Source organism: Ahaetulla prasina, chromosome 5, assembly GCF_028640845.1.
Source record: "Ahaetulla prasina isolate Xishuangbanna chromosome 5, ASM2864084v1, whole genome shotgun sequence".
NCBI classification, from domain to species: domain Eukaryota; kingdom Metazoa; phylum Chordata; class Lepidosauria; order Squamata; family Colubridae; genus Ahaetulla; species Ahaetulla prasina.
In genome coordinates, this window is record NC_080543.1 from 24,179,028 (window position 1) to 24,196,009 (window position 16,982).

At 39.9% G+C, this 16,982-nt stretch overlaps 1 protein-coding gene and 1 long non-coding RNA gene across 4 annotated transcripts in view; one reads left to right on the top strand and one right to left on the bottom strand.

Annotated features, from left to right (window-relative positions):
* Nucleotides 1–2,646: 2,646 nt before the first annotated feature.
* LOC131199906 (uncharacterized) lies at nt 2,647–8,210 on the bottom strand. Of its 2 annotated transcripts, none has more exons than XR_009155468.1 (3): nt 8,082–8,210; nt 4,671–4,784; nt 2,647–3,701 (listed from the first exon to the last, which is right to left on the bottom strand). It is a non-coding gene; the product is annotated as an uncharacterized LOC131199906 (long non-coding RNA). The 2 variants fall into 2 exon arrangements; XR_009155467.1 differs by lacking the exon at nt 8,082–8,210 and adding an exon at nt 7,957–8,057.
* Nucleotides 8,211–8,250: 40 nt separating this feature from the next.
* The window catches only part of ZC3H12C (zinc finger CCCH-type containing 12C), a 61,043-nt gene continuing 52,311 nt past the window's right edge, over nt 8,251–16,982 (top strand). For both annotated transcript variants that reach the window (XR_009155466.1, XM_058186170.1), the window contains exon 1: nt 8,251–8,578. The gene's annotated coding sequence lies outside the window, so the exon portion shown is untranslated. The remainder of the gene's footprint in view (nt 8,579–16,982) is intronic.

A 16,982-nucleotide genomic window follows, 5' to 3' on the forward strand; every position in this document is an offset into this window, starting at 1 on the left:
TGCTTTCTGGGTGGATGTGTGGTGGTGACATCCTGTGTGGACCTCGTGAGCGTGGGTCTGGTGTCATTCCTCGTGTTAGGGACTCGTTTGTCAATAAGGGCGGGTTTCCAAATGGCTGGTAGGCGGGAGGTATCATCTTGTTTGTTCATGCTGTGTGGGCGTTTTTCTATCTCGATGGCTTCTCTGATTATTCTGTTGTTAAAGTGTTCAGTTTTGGCAATAGTTCTGGTCTTTTTAAAGTCAATATCGTGTCCTGTGCCTTTAAGGTGTTGGACCAGGGAAGAAGTTGGTTCCTCTTTTTTGACTGAGTTCTTGTGTTCTTCAATGCATGCACTTATTCTTCTGTTGGTTTGTCCGATGTATGTGGTGGGGCAGGCGGTGCATGGGATTTCATATACTCCTTGATTTTCTAACTCAAAGAAAATCTGCCCACCAGACCCATGCTCACGAGGTTCACACAGGATGTCACCACCACACATCCACCCAGAAAGCAGACCCAAACCCACACTGATCAGGAAGCACGACCAAGGACCAGAAGCCAGACCGCAGCTGCAACATTAGCCATTTCAAACCCCTCCAATCCATACATACAGCAGACAGACACCCACTATGAAGATGTAGCACGACCACAAACACGAAGCCAAACAACAGCAATGCAGCTCACCAGCTCAAATCCCCCTGCAACTCAGATTAATCTGAGCACAACCAAACCCCCACCCAAACAGGACACACCCCCAGCCAATCAGAGCACAAAAAAAACCTCCATCCAATCAGAGCACAGCCAAGCTCCCATCCAATCAGTTCAAACCCCCACTAGCAGTTAAAAAGAAAAAAACAGCTGCAATCACACATTGCTCCCAGAAGCACGAAGCTGAAGCCTGAAGATGACGAATGAGACTTCATCGAAACGTCACCAAGACACTTCTAATTTTACACGGGAGAAAACCCGAACAACCAAAGACCTATATATATATATATATGTATGTATGTATAAATACATATATTTATGTATATTTATGTATGTTTATAGAGGCTGCTGAATGCTTGCAATGATTTCTATTTTAAACTATTTATTTATTAAATTCCATGAATCTTTATGAAACCAAGAAAACTGCATATATGTATCCATGAAAGTCAACCTCAACTTGAAGAAACTTTACTTTTTTAAATCATATACTTCAGTGAAGTAAAATGAGTTACTTTGCATATTCCTCTAAATTCAAATCACGTAACTTATCCATGACAATCAAATACCTTCATTATTCTAAAATGTATTTCCTATTCATCCTATTCATATCACGATTTGAGCTGTTTTTCCAACTCTTTCCTTAGACATTTCAAAATGGTGTTTTATTGCTTAATGGTAGTATCGTTGATATGTAAGAGGGAGTAATTATAGGTGAGCTATATACCTAGGCAGATCAAAGCTGTTCTGATAGTATAATTATTTCCAAATTTTGAAAGAATGCCATGTATAAAAAGTCAGATTAAACTTGTTCCACAAGACTTAATAGTATATTCAGGCTGACATGCTGTCTTTTTAGCGCCAAGATTTATAACCGGTAAGCAGAAATTAAACTTAGTGTAATAGTGCAAATTTTATTTGGGATCTCATTCTAATCGCCTGCAGTTTCAGAACTATCATGTTACTGGTCAACATTCAAACATGTCAGAATATTTAATACAGGTAGTCTTTGACTTACAACTATAAATTGGGACCAGAATTTCCATTGCTTAAGCAAATTGTTGGTTGTTAAGGGAGTCACGTCTGAGTTTACAACCTTTTTTGCCCTGGCTGGTGAGTGAATCATTCAGCTTCCCACACTGACTTTGCTTGTCAGAAGCTGGCTGGGGAGGTCACAAATGGTGATCATATGACTCCCCAATACACTGCAACCATCATAAATAAATGCTGGTTGCCAAGTGCCCAAAATTTTCATCACATGGGAATCCTACAACTGGTCATAAGTCACTTTTTTCAGTGCTGTTTTAACTTCAAACTAAATGAATAGTTGTATATCAAAAATGACCAGGAGATAAAAGGTAATTGTTTTAATAAGTAATAATCCTCAGTATAGGAAAATATTTAAATTACATGTAAGATCTCTTAAAGACAGCTGTAGAAGAAAATGTAAATTACGCAGATGCATGTATTTTCATCTTGATACTTGTGCTGAACAGGGTTGTTTGACCTCGGAGGGCAGGAGACATGGCCAGGGTGGGCGTGGCTAGGTGCGTGTGGCAGAGGTGGGTTTCAGCAGGTTCTGACCAGTTTTGGAGAACCGGTAGCAGAAATTTTGAGTAGTTCAGGGAACCAGTAGTAAAAATTCTGACTGGCCCTGCCCCCATCTATCCTCTGCCTCCCAATTCCCAGCTGATCAGGAGGAAATGGGGATTTTTGCAGCAATTTTCCCTAGGAGTGAGGTGGGAATGGAGATTTTACAGTATCCCTACCACGCCCACCAAGCCACGCCCACCAAGCCATGCCACACCCACCAAGCCACACCCACAGAACCAGTAGTAAAAAAATTTGAAACCCACCACTGGTGTGTGGCAAGGGTGGGCGTGACAGCATTCAGCCTCCTGCAGCACTCTGCCGGTCAAAATGGGGTGCTGGGGTTATTTGCAAAATGTGGGCTTTGCTTTGTGGCATCTAGATTCGGTGAGCAAGGGGTGTGACCTGCACAGAAAATACACTTTTGTTTGGTTATGAAGAAATATCCCCAAAGTCAGATGTAGACTAAATGTAGACTGACTTTTAGCTAAACACCTTCTCAGCAAACAGCAAATTTTGAAGCTCCAGGTAAAGAGGATTCATTATTGGACGAGTAACCACAGTTTGCATGTTGGAAGTTCCTAAAGGAATGCTGGGAAACTCTGTATTTTAAAGAATATTTGAGGGAGGGGTGCAGAATAGCCCTTCTCTGCCTGAGGCTGTAGAGACCCGGCACCAATCAAAACACTTTTTGTGAAGCAACTGATCAACACTTACAGGATAAGCCACTAGACTAGTATATGAAAATAAGAACAAACTCCACTCCCTTCTAGTACAAATGATGTTACCTAGTTTGGTAATGAAACAGCTGCAAGAATACCATCAAGCTCAAAGAGCACCAAGGACCCCACAGTTCAACCCTGAGCTACAAATATTCTCTTCTATTGATAAACACTTTTTGGTTAGAGAGAGTCAGAGCCTGCTTTTTATGAGATGGCTCCCAGTGGATTTCATTCTAAATCTTGATATTTATTTATTTATTTGTTTATTTATTTATTAAATTTTTATACCGCCCTTCTCCCGAAGGACTCAGGGCGGTGTACAGCCAGAATAAAAACAAAATATATACAATTTAAAACAACATTTAAAAAGAGCAAATTTTAAAGGCTGATTATTAAAATTTAGATTTAAAAATTTAAAATAATTAAGAATACCCAATTAAAATTCAACACTAATTATGCCAGTCCTGCTTTAATAAATAAATACGTTTTGAGCTCACGACGGAAGGTCCGAAGATCAGGCACTTGACGCAGGCCAGGGGGAAGTTCGTTCCAGAGCGTCATTGCCCCCACAGAGAAGGCCCTACTCCTGGGGGCCGCCAGCCGACACTGTTTGGCGGACGGCACCCTGAGGAGACCCTCTCTGTGGGAGCGTACGGGTCGGTGGGAGGCAAAGGGTAACAGCAGGCGGTCTCGTAATATGATTTCTGTAAATAAGGAATGTAGAATTATAATGGCTGAGTCTTTGATCCTTCATACATAAAAAAAATAAAATACAAAGCTAAGGGATAAACAAATAAAAAACAGATTTGAAAAAAGAAAAGGCTCCAGAAAGAAAAAGAGTGAGTGTAAGAAAAAAAAAGAGGAATGAAGGAAAACCTGGGCCGGTTTTAAGAAACTAGAAGTAGCTAGACTTCCATATAAATATAAACCATTATTTACTAACTTACAGCAATGTATCTTGGCAAGTCATGCAAGTGGGACTTATTTTTAATACTTTTTTAAAAAATCATGCATTAATCTATAGTATAATTTACTCCCACATCCTTCTTACACAGACATCCCATGGTTTTCTTTTTGTCCATATGGTGTATCAGCAGCACTGCTACTAATTAATGGTTGAAATAAGTTTTTTAGTCATGTGCTATACAAAAATAGCATCGGATTTCCAAATATAAACTACAATACACAGAGTCCTAGTGACTAGTAGCACCTTTTTTTGTGATATACTGCTTTACCACTCCTAATAAAAGCTGTGGGGAAAACAGAAATCCAGCAACATATTTTGTTCGTCTTTTATGTTTATTTCAATTGTTTATATTGTTTTATGCTTGTTATTGTTTTAATATACATCTTGTGTATTAAATTTCTTCAAATTTCCTGTTATTTGCTCTGTTGAATGTTTTTCATAAAGGTAATTTATAAATTTTTTACTTTGATGATTTAATCCACATTCTGCAACCATCTTTTCCCCATCCTTAATTCAAGCACAGGTTATAATTGTAAAGTCTACAGGTGTTTGTGCTTGTCCATCTATATATAGAAGAACAGGAATCTACTTAAACCATTTATTTGAATACTTCGTATGTACAAAAGGTTCACTAATAAACACCCCAAAAGAATATGTTAAAGAGCAATGAATAAAGAGTAAAGAGAGAAAGAGTAAAATTCCTTACTGCAGTCTGTTTCATCAGATACATGAGTTGTAAACGAAGAGAATCAAATCTGGACACACACAGTTGGCTTGTCTGTAGCAATTGTGAGCAGTTATACCAAAGGGACGTGAAATACTGAAGTATAAAGAATGATAATTCTGTTATTAATTGTAGCCATTTACAATGGTGTTGAAACAATTAATTATAAACTAAGGTACACAGCAAGCTGTATATTCTCTTTCTGGTAAACACCTTTGAGTTTTGTCTTCCAGAAGTCAACCGGTATTCACTTTTGTCAATATTGTTCTGAAACAGAAATGCAATCACATGATTTGTCTGTAATTCTTTTCTCAACCTCCCTACAACAATAAGAGGTTTTGTCACTGAAAGAGAACAATAGTTTCTTGAGCACAATTTTTTTCCCTAGGAAAAGGAAATCTCACCCATTTATCAGTAGTTAAGTGGAAGCCAAAAAAAAACCCCAGCATGCTTCAAAACAAGATTTACAGGCGAGCATTTCAGATGCCTGTAGGATTTAAGACATGAAGGATGTTTGAAAGAAAAAACTAGCTCCAGAACCCATAGGAATCAGCTTAAGAGACTCATGCTGGCTTTTTCAAACCATGGAGTGCAAGACAAGAATTATTTAAAAAGAGGAGCAAGAGATAGAAAGAAATCTATAGTTGTTAGTTCCAGAGGTGGGTTGCCCCCGGTTCAGTTCGGTTCTTGCGAACCGGTAGTAAAACCGGTGGGAGGCTCCGCCCACCTGCCCGGACGTCATTATGGTCAATCTGTGCATGCGCAGAAGCGTGCGTGATTCCGTTGAGGACCGGTAGTAAAAGTAAGTAGAACCCACCCCTGGTTAGATCCCATCTCTCCCTAATTTTTGTCAGGATCCTTCCTAGATCCTTTTTAATTCAGACACTGCATAACTCCAGTAAGAAGCAAATGATGCAAGATAATGAAGACAAAGATCATCAGGTAAGAAAAGTGCAAGAGGTGATGATGGGGAAGAAACATACCAGCAGACCAAAATGCACAGGGGAATTGCTAAAAAGGGAGAAAACGCCAAGGAAGCAGAGAAGCAGTTGTGACTAAGCTGTTTTGCAAGCTGGGGATCAGACACTCAGACTGAGAGAAAGTGGTTTCCTGGTGAGGCTAATGCAGGAAAGGAAGATGGGAACTGCATGTAATGCTACATGGAATGTGCTAGAGATGGATTATGGAATACAGAATTCATAGTAGAACACTATTTTTCAAACCTGGCAATTTGAAGATGTGTGGCCTTTAACTTGCAGCATGTTGGCTAGGAAATTCTGGGAGCTGAAGGATCTTAAAAGTTGCCAAGTTTGAAAAAACAGTGCTTTAATATTAATATAATTATTACAAAGAGCATGCGTTTATATTTACTGCCCTCTAGTGGTTATCTGGCATTTTGCAGCCCAAATCATGCTAGGTTGCTTAAGATTACTGAGAGAAGAAACGGGGAAAGGGCAGAGGTGGGTTTTAGCAGGTTCTGACCAGTTCTGGAGAACTGCTAGCAGAAATTTTGAGTAGTTCAGAGAACTGGTAGTAAAAAGTCTGACTGGCCCCGCCCCCATCTATTCTCTGCCTCCCAAGTCCCAGCTGATCGGGAGGAAATGGGGATTTTGCAGTAACCTCCCCTTGGATTGGAGAGGGAATGGAGATTTTACAGTAATATAATGTTGGAGTGGGGTGGGAATGGAGATTTAAAGTATCCTTCCCCTGCCACACCCACCAAGCCACACCCACCAAGCCACATGACGCCCACCAAGCCATGCCCACAGAACCGGTAGTAAAAAATTTTGAAACCCACCACTGGGAAAGGGGGATGCTATTTGATGAGTAAATTGGCTGATAACCAATAATTGCAATCTGCAAAAGTCAGGGTGCCTAAATGAAATTAAAAGTTGGAACAGAAAGAAGGGATACGTGGGTGGAATTTATGGCAGAATTTGTGAAAGAGCAGCAGAGCAATGTGAAGGGCTGTTTGCTTCACACAAAGGGATTGCATTTTAAGAGTTGCTTCCTTACTAATGGGCAAGTTGGGGAAAGAATGAGAGTGGATACGAGGATGGGTTTCGGAAAATTCCCCAAGCCCCAATTGATGAGTGGAGACCACTCCTGAGCCAAGTTTTTTAAACTGCACAGGGAAGAGAGTTCTCTCCACTGAAGGTGGGTACAAACAACCTTTATACAAATATAGTTGCATAATAAATGCCGATTACGAATGGCAGTAATGTGTCAATTGTCATAGTATTTTGAAACCAAGAATTAGATTTATGCTTACGGTGTAAAATTCTGCAATAAATGAGTGTTTGTGGTTAATTACTTCCCATTTTCGCATCTAAAAATATACTAGCATGGTTGCAATATTAGGGAAGTTGGTTGGCTCTGCAACATTGCATTTGTGTGTCTAGAGGGCAAAGTAATAGGGCCTATACGAAGAGGCTAAGTTTTTAAGAGCCTTGGCAAGTGACAGGTTTGGGTTCAGATGTTAGCATTGGTTTAACTTTTACCCCTTCAGATGGCCATCCCCCTGTGGATTTCCTAAGGCAGCCCTTGTTCCTGCTTCCTACACACCAGTACAAGACTGGACTGCCTTTAATCCACGCCTTCAGTATAGAATAGAATAGAATTCTTTATTGGCCAAGTATGATTGGACACACAAGGAATTTGTCTTCGGTGCATATGCTCTTAGTGTACATAGTATAGTATAGTATAGCCTTTATTGTCATTGTACATCATGTATACAATGAAATTGGTTAAATAAAAACAACATAAAGAGAAGATACATTCATCAAGATTCATAAGGTACAACACTTAATGATAGTCATAGAATAGAATAGAATAGAATAGAATAGAATAGAATAGAATAGAATAGAATAGAATAGAATAGAATTTTTTATTGGCCAATTGTGATTGGACAAGCAAGGAATTTGTCTTGGTGCATACGCTCTCTGTGTACATAAAAGAAAAGATATCTTCATCAAGGTACAACACTTACAACACTTAGTGATAGTCATAGGGTACAAATAAGCAGTCAAGTCATACTAGGAAGCAATATAAATCGTAAGGATACAGCAACAAGTTACAGTCATAAAGTCATGAGTGGGAGGAGATGGGTGATGGGAACGTTGAGAAGATTAATAGTAGTAGTCATGTATTGTGCGAAGGTGCGGCAAGCAGGGAATCGGCCACCGGGGCTCACAGCCTCGCCCTTCCGAAGTGCCCTTGAGCAAGTGCAGAGTGCCCCAAAGGCGCCACAGGCCAGACTTTTTCCTACCTCGGGTCCCCCCTTCCCCACTTTCACATGAATGGGAACGGCGAAAACCGGGGCAGGTTAAAAGAAGCAGCCGAGACAGGAGCGGAACCCAAACCCCGCCGCGCCCCGGACCTGCCAAGCCGCACCTCCACCTCCCCGCGGCTGACGCGACTCCCTCGCCTTCGCGGCCAGCCTCTGCCTCCTCTGCCCCTCCCGGCAGATGGCCGCGAAGGGGAGGCGCCTGGACACCAAAGGCCGCCGCGGCCTCACCGGGGCCGCTCCCAAGACGGCGGGGACGGGCGCGAGGGAGGCCGGGCACTTCCCGCACCGGGCCCGGGGCGGTCGGGGGGTGGAGCCGGAACGAGAGCCAAGGCGAGAGCCACGGATATTCCGCGGCGAAGAGGAGGCGGGACCGGGCTGCCCCGGCCTCCCGTGTAACGTTATGCCTGTGCTCCCGCCCCTCTGCGGGGCAACCGGCCGGGTGTTTTGCAGGCCCGGCCTGGCGGGGAGGAGTCCTCGAGGTCGCGTTGCTGAGCTTCCCAGCCGCCGAAAGGCCGCGAGGTACCTCTGGCGAGAGGAGGAGGAGGAGGAAGAGGGAGAAGGCAGGAAGGGAGCCAGCCGCTTCGCTTTGAACCCATGGAAGGTGAGAGACCGTCTCTGCGGGACCTGTCCGGAGCTCAAGCTCCGAGTCGAGGGCGCCAAAGCCGCTTGAAAAAGTCGTTCCCCACCCCGAGGAAAAAACGACCCCGCTTCGGCTTGAAAGCGTGTCGTTCCCACCCCCCTCCGGTTTTTTCCTTGGCCCCGAAAAGCCGCTTTACGGTTTTCCAGCCGAGCCTCCGACCGTACGGAGGTATCGAGCGGCTTCTCTACCTGATGCCCCCCTTGTCTTGTTTCTCATTTCATTTCTTCCGATTGCGCCTTTTGGTTCCTCGCCGCGATTCTGCCTTGGAGTTTTTAAGATTAAAAGATTTGCCTGGGAGGGAAAGTTGTAGCTCAGCGCTATCCAAATGGTTACAGAGCCCTCCTCGCATAACTATAAATATAAAATCTATATTTTAACGAAACTGACTAAGTAGGCAGCCTGTTGGAGAGGAAAAAATCCTTCCGTTTGCTTTGGAATGAGCTCCCCGGGATTGTTTTATGAACCTACTGGGTATTTGTCTCACAGATGACCTGGGAAATAAATTACATTTTAAGTTTTTTTTTTCTTGGAAGATGTGTTCAGGTACAAATTAAATATTGGTTCCTTTTATGTTGCGCTATGCATGACAAAAGAACTACATTCCCTACTACAGGACTTAGGTGTAGTCCACGTAAGAAACCAGGATGTATACTGAGCCATCCAGGGGATTTCCCGGCTCGAAATCCAGGGGAAAGCCAAGTTCATTGTGCTTCTTGGCAGTGCAAAGCCTTTCACAAGAAATCTGCACATCTGACACTTGGAAAAACACTTGGAAAGGCTGGCATTCCGTTCAGATCAGTCATCCATCCATATGTCTATTATGTTGGTTTTGTTTTTAATATATTCTGAGAGGGTTGGACAGTTTTAAAGATAATTTCTGGAATTATTTCTGTATTTTTGTTATCATTTTATTTTTTTATTGTACAATGTTATGAGCATGTGGCTAGATATAAATAGGATTTGTTTGGGAAAACCCAGGTTTAAATATCTTGCCTTATGAGGTTCACTCTATTATTAAATAATTTATATAAATATAAATTATAGGGCAGATTATTTTTCATCTCTTTTTTGTTTCTTAGTTTGTAGTCTTTGTATGAGGTTTCTCTTCTAATTCCCCCTCCCTCTATTTTTGTTTTGGTTTCTTTTTTTCTTTTAAGTTTAAATACTGTCAATTGTGTAAGTTAAGAAAGTTAAATGAAAATATTAAATTAAAAAAGAGAGCAATTGACTGGTTAGGTCTGTAGCTCTAGCAGTCACCCACCTACCTCCTAGAATTGTGAATTTAAGAGGAAGGCAGTCACATATATTATGTATAGTAATGGATCTTTCACTTTATATTGTGGTGTGAACTAGCCCATAATTTACCTAATAGTATGCAGTATACATGATAATTTTGATAATATGTAATCATTATAGACATTCTTTTGCCAAAAATGCAAATAAATAGAAAATAAGTTCAGCAAGTAATTTGCTCAAGGCCATCCTGAGGACCTATAACTAAGGAAGAATCTGGATCTTGGTAGGGTGTTTTTTTTTGTTTTGTTTTTTAAGGTTCATTGATGCAACATGCTGCCCACTATTATACCATGGCTTTGATCCTGTGAAAGTTAAGAAATATTAACGAAGTGTGTTGCAACAACCATTATCTGGTTTGATTGGTTTTGGTGTAGCATGTTGGATAAACTCAGGCAAAGTGAATGCTTCATAAACTTTTGCTTACGTCTTAGTGAAGTATGTGGAGCCAGTCAATTAGTGCTTTTCCAACAAACTGGAAACAAATTACGGCTCAAGTATGATCGATTCTTCCCCCTCCCAGGAGACATCAACCCCACTGATGCCCAAACAGCAAAGTGGAACGAGTAGTGGAGATTGTTTAGAGCTTTGATTTCAGAACACAAATTATGTGACCTAAACAGGCAGTCCTCAACTTACTTTGCGTCTGACAAGCAAAGTCAATGAAGAAAGTAAGATTTCCTTAATATGATTTACTTAACTTCAGTGATTTGCTTAACAACTGTAGCAGAAAAGGTCATATAATGGAGCACAACTCACTTAACAATTGAGCTACCTTGCTTAGCAGTGGAAATTGTGTGCTCATTGGTAGTATAAGTCGGCTAAAGAAAGTGACTGGCCAAAGGTCACCCAGATGGCTTAAGTTCTAGTACCTAAGGTGGTACTAGAACTCATGATTTCCCAGTTTCTGATTGATGCCTTAACCAGTACACCAAGCTGGCTTTACTAGCATATTGACAAAAATTCTAATAAAATACTAATATTTACATTTTCTGAAAAATGTTCTTATCATTTTCAGTTGGTAATATCTTCCAAAATTCCTTGCACGTACTGTAGATATTTAAAAACAATTATTTAAACAGTTTTCTCTTGATTTATTTGTGTGTCTAGAATGTTTGGGATAGTTTTTAATAAACTAAAAATAGCTGCTTCTCACCATGCATTTGAAATTTGTTGACTTCATGATTTGAGCTGTACTTTTTCTTACTAAATTATTGTTGTCAATTATCAGTAATTATAAAAATTACTCATTATGTAAAATACTAGGTTTCTATATATCATCTGTTTTGTCTCTGTAAGTGGAATTCATAGATTTTAGTTGTTTAATTAGTAAGTGGAATGGTGCAGTGGCCTGGTGGTGAAGACATTTGCCTCCCACTAGGAAGGTTGAGAGTTCAATCCTAGGGGGCGGCAGATGTTCTTTCTTTCTTGGGCACAAAGAAAAACTATCTGTTGAGAACTGCATGTGAGATCAGGAAGGGCATCCTTTAAAATGCTCAGCTGCATCCAGTCACCCCGACTCTTCCCCGAATTAAGGGATTACAGGGTTGTAAAAAGGGAGAATTTTTTTTCATTGTTTAATTAGCAAGTATTATGCAACCTGACTGTATTATTTATTTATGTACATTAAAAATAGTCAACTGGGGTTTTCTTCCTTTATTATTTACTTTGAAATATTGTAGTTCATTGTGGCTGTAAGTGGTCAATTTTAATGTTGTAAGCATTTCTGATAAATTCATATAAAACCCAGAGATACAATGCTCTAAAAAAATCAGTTGGTTTAAACAGCCCTGTACTGGTTAGATAAGAGGTCTCCAACCTTGGTCCCTTTAAGACTTGTGGACTTCAATTCTCAGAGTTCCTCAGCCAGCTTTGGCTGAGGGACTCTGGGAGTTGAAGTCCACAAGTCTTAAAGGGACCAAGGTTGGAGACCCCTGAGTTAGATGATTTGTTGTAATCAAAACAGATAACAGAGAATCTATATAGTAGATTGATCTATAGACCCTTTGTGCTCTCTGACCCGGCTTTTTTTGTTTGTTTGTTTGTTTACATTTATACCCCGCCCTTCTCCGAAGACTCAGGGCGGCTTACAATGTATAAGGTAATAGTCTCATTCTATTTGTATATTTTTTACAAAGTCAACTTATTGCCCCTCCAACAATCTGGGTCCTCATTTTACCTACCTTATAAAGGGTGGAAGGCTGAGTCAACCTTGGGCCGGGCTCGAACCTGCAGTAATTGCAGGCTTTGTGTTCTAATAACAGGCTTCTCTATTGCCTGAGCTATCCCGGCTTGACATGTGTAAGCTACTAAATTTGCCTGAACGTCTTTTTTTACTGTTGAGTATTTACAAACCAGCTATTGCATGTTTAAGTAGCAATACATAGTTTGGGGAAGTATAATGTTGGACTAGCCATCATTCTTTCATATGTAAGAAGCTCATCTAATATCACAGATAATTGTATGGTGGTTCACTCAGAATACCAAGTTGGGCTGGCTGAAGTTCAGCCTATTGTTATACAGCAAGGGGATCAAACTCGATTTCATTGAAGGCTGCATCAAGGTTGTGTTTGACCTCAGGAACCGGGGTGGGCATGGCCAGCTTGACGTCACTCATATCGTGGGCATCTGTGGTGGCCCGAGCACTCTGCCAGTGAAAATGGGGTCCCAAGCTCCATTTTCAGTCGTGACAGGCTCCTGCTGCCCTCTGCCAATGAAAACGGAGCTCAGGGGGATGCACATGTCCGTCCCCCCCCCACCGAGCTCTGTTTTTGCTGATAGAGGGAAGCAGGAGGCGGTCGCAGCCAAAAATGGAGCCTGGGAGGGCCATGCGCAGCCCTCCCAAGCTCCATTTTTGCTGGAAGAGGCACCACAAGCCGGTCCTTTGTTGTTTCTAGGGCGGTCCCACGGGCCTGATCTAAGCACCCCGTGGGCCAGATCTGGCTCCCGGGCCTTGAGTTTGACACCCCTGTTGTACAGCAACATTAATTTCTGAAATAGTATCCTGTTCCATCTTTTCTACGTTTTCCTTCTTTGCCTTGTGTCTCTGATTTTTAGCATTGTTTACAATATGCTTTTTAAGTTACTAGGGATAAAATAGGCACAAATCTTCTGTCTAAAGCAAAAGGGGGGATGTGATTTCTCCTACCTTTTACCCATTTATCTCTCTTACTGTTCTGCGTGATAACGAAGCAGATTCATAATATAGTTGTAGAAAGCAGTCCAAAGAACATTTTCTGCGATACATTGGTACAATCGGAGCTCGCTTCCTCATAGTATTACAGCAGTTGCATCCTCCAGAAAGCTTAGTGTGCTACTGATTTTTCCCTGTTGTTTTACATGCATGTGTAAAGACAAGTTCTACTCCCTCTGGGGCTACCAGAAAAGTGAAGCAGCTATGCATGTTCACAAAGACCATTTGTGTGAGATAAAGTCTTCAGAACCCTTGCCTCCAGTCTTTCAGAGATGCTGCTTCTGGAGAAGAAGCAGTGTGCTTGCAACAGTGTGCTTTGGGAATTATACTTCGCATAGGTAGTGTTCTCAAAGGTTTTTTTTAAAAAAATAACCTTTAACCTTTTTATTTCCTATAAAATTGCCTTCTTGTGGTTGCAAAATTGAATGATTTAATTCCTGTATCATCTTCACATTCCACAGAGTTTTAACAAATGCCTGATTTCCTCCTGTTTGTCGCCTGCTTTTAGGGGAAATTTAACATTCACAGACTGGGCTGGGTTTTTCCATAAGGTATTTAATAGTCCGTGTATTGTTATATTGTCTATGACAGTGATTCTCAATCTTTTCTTCACCACCATCTTTTGTGGCCACAGACCATGGCCACAGTCCTCCAAGACATAACTCCAGATTTAAATCTAACGTTTCTTCAAGTCTTTGTGGAGCCCCCTGTGACAACATCGTGGAACCCCAGAGGTTTGTGGACCACAGGTTGAGAACCACTCATCTATGAAGTTCAACATAATAGAATTTCAGAGAACGAGTTACCAATATGGAACCAATGTAGTATCCTAGGTGAAATTCGTTCTACTTGATGTGGAAGGAATAAGAATTCCCTTACCGACACTGAAAATTTCCCTAGGTGCATCATCAATATGTAAATATAACATAGTCATGTTGGTGAAGGGGAAAATCTTGTACAGGTAGTCCTCAGCTTACAAAGATTCATTTAGTGACCAAAGTTACAACAACACTGAAAAAAGTGACTTTTCGACCGTTTTTCTCACTCAGTCATTGCAGCATCCTCATGGCCTTGTAATCAAAATTCGGACACTTGACAACTGACTCATATCTATGATGCTATCAGTGTCCGAGGGCATATGATCACCTTTTGCAACCTTTTGAGAAGCAAAATCAATGGGGAAGCCAGATTCACTTAACAATCATGTTACTAACAATTGCAGTGATTCACAACAGTGGTAAGAAAAGGCATGAATGGGGCAGAACTCACTTAACAACAAATTTTTGGTTCAGTTGTGGTAGTAAGTCAAGGACTACCTGTATCTTCTTTGCAATAAGTGAGTGATTCACTGGACTGAGTCAGGAGGGATGACTTGACAGTTCTGTTTATCAGAATTATTTAACTGCACAACCAGTTGTATATTTCTTTTTGCTTTTGAGAAGTTTTATTTAATTTAATAGTATTTTCAAACATACATAAAAATGATAATTGAACATTTTTCATTGTATATCATTGCATTGAATACATTTTTTCATAGACAAGGCATATAAAGCTTCTTATACATATACCTTCTTATACATATATATAAAAAGGAAGGACTAGGGGAGACATGATAGCAGTGTTCCAATATCTCAGGGGTTGCCACAAAGAAGAGGGAGTCGGGCTGTTCTCCAAAGCACCTGAGAGTAGAACAAGAAGCAATGGGTGGAAACTGATCAAGGAAAGAAGCAACTTAGAACTAAGGAGAAATTTCCTGACAGTTAGAACAATTAATAAGTGGAACGACTTGCCTGCAGAAGTTGTGAATGCTCCAACACTGGAAATTTTTAAGAAAATGTTGGATAACCATCTGACTGAGATGGTGTAGGGTTTCCTGCCTGGGCAGGGGGTTGGACTAGAAGGCCTCCAAGGTCCCTTCCAACTCTGTTGTTATATGATATGATATGATATGATATGATATGATATGATATGATATGATATGATATGATATGATATTATATTATATTATATTATATTATATTATATTATATTATATTATATATAATCTGTAGCAGGGGTGGAATCCACTTACCTTAGCTACCAGTTCGCAAATGGAGCGTGCGCATGCACAGGACCTGCGCAGAACGTCAAAAACGGGACGTGATGACATCCAGGCGGGTGGGCAGAGCCTCCCGCTGCTGGCGTTACCGGTTCGTCCAAGCTGGATAGAACTGGCTGTATTTCACCACTGATCTGTAGGAAATACGAGTTACATCTAAATGGTAGATTCAAAGAGGAAAAAAACCACTTTAGAGATACTACTGTATAATTTTTGTGTATAGTTTCATTCTGTTGTAAAATATGTGATTTTTATTTTTTTATTTATAAGCAAAAAGTACAACTGCCAGAGAAAATCCGCAAGAATTGATTGTTAATTTTTTGTATGATGGTAATACAGAATATATTTTGTAAACCTGCATGAATTGAGTGAGCTTTTGTACGTTAGAATATTTTCTTTAATAGAAATTGATGACTATGCAAAAAACTAATCACTAGTCATTCCTTGTAATTTCTCATTCATAGCTATTTTAGCTATAGCAACTATTAGAACAACATGTTTTACTTTACATGCTTTATTTAAGGCTTTGCTTAAATCTGAGTCATTTCCATTGCTAGAAAAAAATTGATGTGTATGTTGTGTTTACACATGCACAAATACATTCACAAAATTTTCAGGTATGCCTCAACAGCTATTTGAAGTTTTAACACTGATCGATATCTATACCAGAAAGATACACTAGGAACTTTGAATAAATGCCTGATTGAAAAATGAGCAAATGTTCAGTCACTGGAAAGGACTTAAATGATTCCAAACAAATCTCAGAGGAAGTCAGCAAACAAAAAATTAGTTTTGATAAACTTCATTCAAAATGCAGCTTTCTGAACAGTCTTAGAAATTCATTAATTTAAATTATTTCCCTTTTTGGTTTCTGTTTAGCTTCTGAACAGTCATGCATATTGTTAGTAATTACAATGATTAACTCATAATGCCTTGAACTAAACATTGATTCCATAGCCTAATCCAAATGATTATATTTGAAGTCATGCAGAAATGTATTAGAAACCAAAAGATAGATTTTTGTTTGGCTGTCTTTGTAGACATGTAAAAGTAATAAATAAGATTAGTTGAAATCTAGGACTGCAATTTATTTCATGCTTGCTTAGAATGTCCAGATATTAGCAAACAGGATAGAGTTGGGCTGTAAACATTATCTTATAAATAAAAGCTAGTAAACTACTCACTAAAGTGATCATTGCTGTATATATTGAATATGTGTACATAGATTTTAGCTAGCTAGAGAGCATAAAATAAAATATTAATTCATGAAGATATCATTAAAAATCCTAGGAATTTTGAAACATCAAATTGTAGATCTTAACATTTTCGGAGTGTGTCACAAAAAATACAAAAAATGGTTTGAGCCATTTTAATGCAAGCATTTGAAGCCAGTTAGACAAAAAAGTCTTTATTGAGCTTTAAGTCACTTTGAATATAGAATTTCAGATGTAAATCTGCATAGTTAAGACAGTCTGTTATTAACAGCAGCTGCTTGCAATTACTGCAGGTTCAAGTCCCACCAGGCCCAAGGTTGACTCAGCCTTCCATCCTTTATAAGGTAGGTAAAATGAGGACCCAGATTGTTGGGGGCAATAAGTTGACTTTGTACATAATATACAAATGGATGAAGACTATTGCTTGACATAGTGTAAGCCGCCCTGAGTCTTCGGAGAAGGGCGGGATATAAATGCAAATTAAAAAAAAAAAGCAAATGATAATTTAAACATTAAAATTTTGATTTGGTTGAGTACAGTTTTATAGATTTAGTAGATTAAAGAGTT